This window comes from Limulus polyphemus, unplaced genomic scaffold (assembly GCF_000517525.1).
Source record: "Limulus polyphemus unplaced genomic scaffold, Limulus_polyphemus-2.1.2 Scaffold1107, whole genome shotgun sequence".
Lineage (NCBI taxonomy): Eukaryota > Metazoa > Arthropoda > Merostomata > Xiphosura > Limulidae > Limulus > Limulus polyphemus.
The window spans coordinates 227,514-231,512 of record NW_013666717.1 but is presented as its reverse complement, the minus strand read 5'-3'; the positions used below and the strand labels follow the sequence as shown (position 1 = coordinate 231,512).

General features: G+C 32.5%; 1 long non-coding RNA gene across 1 annotated transcript in view; it reads right to left on the bottom strand.

Moving 5' to 3' along the window:
- The window catches only part of LOC111086445, a 5,681-nt gene extending 5,385 nt beyond the window's left edge, over positions 1 to 296 (bottom strand). The window contains exon 1 of the long non-coding RNA XR_002611174.1: positions 239 to 296. This is a non-coding gene — a long non-coding RNA (uncharacterized LOC111086445). The remainder of the gene's footprint in view (positions 1 to 238) is intronic.
- Positions 297 to 3,999: the final 3,703 nt, after the last annotated feature.

The window sequence follows — 3,999 nt, the reverse complement described above, 5'->3', positions numbered from 1 at the left end:
GTAAATTAAAAATTGTTATTTTACGGTGATAATCTTATTTTCTTGTGCCCAATAATGCATAATTTCATTTGATAAACACGTTTGGATTGAATGGTAATTTATAATCAGTCACAAGAACGTCGAATCTGAATCACTTGAAAAAAACACCGGGATTCTTAACTTTTTTCCAGGTGTATATATAAAACAAAAGAAACAACAGTAATGAGAACAGAATATTTTAAACAAAAATTAATCTTACCTTTGTGTTTTACATAATGTAAAAGATATACAAAGTTAAATCTCTTATAGTCTGGTTGTAGACGGAATGAATGTAAGCTCCTTTTCAAGTCTTTTTATACATCTCTCACAGGAAGTTGACAAAGTCATGTCCTGAATTTACTCTCTATAACTAGTTATGTTCCATTATTGCCATTACATATACAACTGTTGTTTCTTTACACTATAATTATGCTTTATGAAGCTGGACCACATCCTTTTTAAACTATAATTATCTTCAATTATTGTCAATAATTGGTGTTACATCACGAGAATCTGTCATTAAATACTATAATTAGATATGGTTGATTCATGCAAAACTTGCCTATAATTGTTGTCAATAATTGGCGTCACGTCCTGTAATCATTTGTTATTTCTTTAATTTATAATTACGATATAATTGGCAGTTATGTCCTAGGGCAGTGCCGTCACTTCCGCCTCCAGAGTGCAATAATAACTAGTTAGGACTGTCTCCTTAGCTATAGTTGCATGTTTTAAAGATTTTAACTGTTGAGTCTATATAATCTCGTTCACATTGAAGATAATTACATTTATAGGCAATATTTGATAATTCAGTGTTATTGTGCTAGTTTTTACATAGTATCTATATGTACAAACATTCCACTGAACGAAGTAATAAAAATCACGTGTGACCACGTTTATAAAAACGGCTTGGCTAAGTAAAATTTTTACAATTTACTCGAGTTTGTTACCAAACAATCAAGTTTCATTTTCAGTGCCGAATTTTATGATCATATTGATGGAATTGCCATGCTGACAAGATTAGCCACCAGTTTATGAAACTTGTTCCAATGTGAAAAAGAAAATATTTGGTATATTGATGATACTTTTATAATTTTTAAAGAGGAGTCCATGTTAAGATCTTTTTGGATTACCTCAACCAACAACATAAATGTATTAAAATCATAGTAGAAAAGGTAGAAAAGCAAGCGAATTCAGATATCTTTTTAGATACTGAGATTAGAAACAAAGAAAAATGACTTGAAGTTGTTTGTTATAATAGCAATACTTTAACCAGTATATATGTTCATTTTGAAAGCTTTATTTCAAAAAGCTTTGAAAAGAAATTAGTTTTCGTTCTAAACCACACAGCTTTTTCGTTACACAATAGTGTTATGTATTATTAAAATCAAGTAATGAAAGTCAGAGAGGCATTACTGAAGAACGGTTCTTCTGTTGAAAGTTGTAAACAGAGTAATAAGGAAGTACAGATTGACGTGAGAATCATTTTCAAACCGTATCCAAGAATTCATAGTTTTTTTTTTTAAGTTAACGAGAGGATTATTTCCCTAAAATGTTTCATACTATTTCTTTGTGTAACTGTTTTCCATGTGAGCGAGATTATAAAGGTTCAACCTTTGAAACATGAAACTAGAGCTTAGGAAACAAAGTCCTCTGTCCAACTACATGCTCGGGAATATAAAACGCCAGTAGATAACCAACACTTAAAGATTATGAGACGTAATTCGAATGAGGAAACACATTGGTTCAAGGATTCTTTACATGTTAAACTACTTCAACTAAACCTTAGCATGAATCATTATAGTTTGTTACTAAAAATGTGTGTCATTATAGTTAAATTATGAAAGCAATTGGTCCACCCAAGTGTCAAGGCTGCTAAAGCTGTTTGGAAAAGCAAATGTTATGTCAGCTAAAGCTAACTGGACAGTCCAAATTCTTATTTTGGCTGAAACGATGACCTATTAGATACCCTTTCAATTGAGCGTCATTATAAGATCCTGATTGATACTCCTTTGTATTTAAAGATACTACTTTACCGTGAACCTTCTAACCTAAAAAGGTAAAATATTAATAATGTGTGACCTAAATTCGAAGTACCAGGCCTTAAGATCAAACTAACAATAACAGGTGACCTAAATTTCAAATATCAGGCATTAACAGCAGACTAACAATCAGACCAAACTCAAGTAACAAATCAAAGAATGTAGAAAACTTAAACGAGAATATGTTAAAAAGTAGATGTTTAAAAATAAAAATACTGCATAATATCTTATCAACAAACAGTACCAAGAAAATTGGGGAAAAAATATGTATCAGTAATCAATGATTATAATCCGAAACATTCTGGGTAAAAATAAAATCAGTACATGCATCTAAGCATGTACATTCTCTTCATCATTTCTATTGTAAACATAATGTTACGCAAATCAGATTAACTTGTTAGTTCTAAGTCGTTGATTAAAGTTGATGACATGTTGATCTACATTAACCTCTGGTGGTTCGCTCACAAACTATCTGTGTGATCCTCCTACCAACACTTCGTGGAACTAGGATCCTTAGCAACGTGCCCTCTGGCGCTACTTCGTGGAACTATGGCTCAAAGACAGACGCGCCCTCTAGTGCCACTTTGTGGAAGTCATCATCTCTGGTGCATATTACCTTACCCGCTGGTATTGGTATAACCAAAGACAGACGCTCCCTCTAGTGCCACTTTGTGAAAGTCATCGTCTCTGGTGCATATTACCTTACCCGCAGGTATTGGTATAACTTGTATATTATGTAATAATTATGTAACCCTCAGGCGCATCCTTCCATCTCTATTTACCTGGGGCAGTGAACTCTAACTACTGTGGTGCTCCAAATGTAGAGGAACTTTCAATACGTAAAAAAATCAAAAATCACTTGTAGTCTTCAGTAAGATATTTGGTAGAGCAACCAAAGGAACTAGCCCACTTCAAGTCAAATTCTATAATGATATAATCAAAAACCACAAAAACAGCTATATTGTATGATAGTACATTCGACACTATTACTAACATATTACTGACATTACTAATAAAGGTATTCCTATTTTAACATATTACAAGCCCTAAACACACCACCTGTGAAAACCAAAATATCAGAATATAAAACTCTTGTACGATCCACTATAGAATATCGATGTATAGCCTTTATAATTACTTTCGACCATAATAACCTTTAAATTAAGAAAATTGAAACCAAGCCCTCAGAATTATAACTATCTCGATACATCGACATTAAAGAACCCCATAAATGATCAAAAATTCAATACCTTAAAGATAGGTTTTACAAACTAAGCAAATATTACTTTAAAAAGCAAATAACAGAAATTTACTATGAGTTATGTGCTAGAAATATACAGAAATAGTGCAATAATAAACGTGTTTCGAAGTAGAAAGTGATAATTACCATCTTGGTGTGATTGACTTTTCAAGAAGCATGAAAACACCTCTTTCAAAGCGGTATCCTTTTGGGATGCCAGCAACCCAAATTTACTTTGTGGATAGAGATGCCATCCAAGTGAAGTACTACTCACTGCTTGGATTTTATTTCTTCACCAATATCTCGGACAACTTGTGATAAGCAACAAATCTACTCCAGCTAATAAGAACACATTCAAGAAAACCCCAACACCAACAGAATATACCAACCCAAACCAAAGATACCCCATTCCACAGAGCCTTGAAAATGGCCTATAGCCCACAGTATAAATCATGCCAACACCTTCCTTAGAGAATTTATTGCATGGTATGACTTTAAAAGGATAAGAACTTAATTCAGTAAAATAAGACAGAAATTATACATAAATATTGTTATGTTTTGTCCAGTTATTAGCATAGTGTTACATACGTAAAATATCCAAAAGAAGCAAACAAGAAAATAACTACAGACTTTCACATATCAAAAATCTTCCTTGTGCAGTACTGAGCTTATTTCTTGTGTTAGTTACACTGAACAATG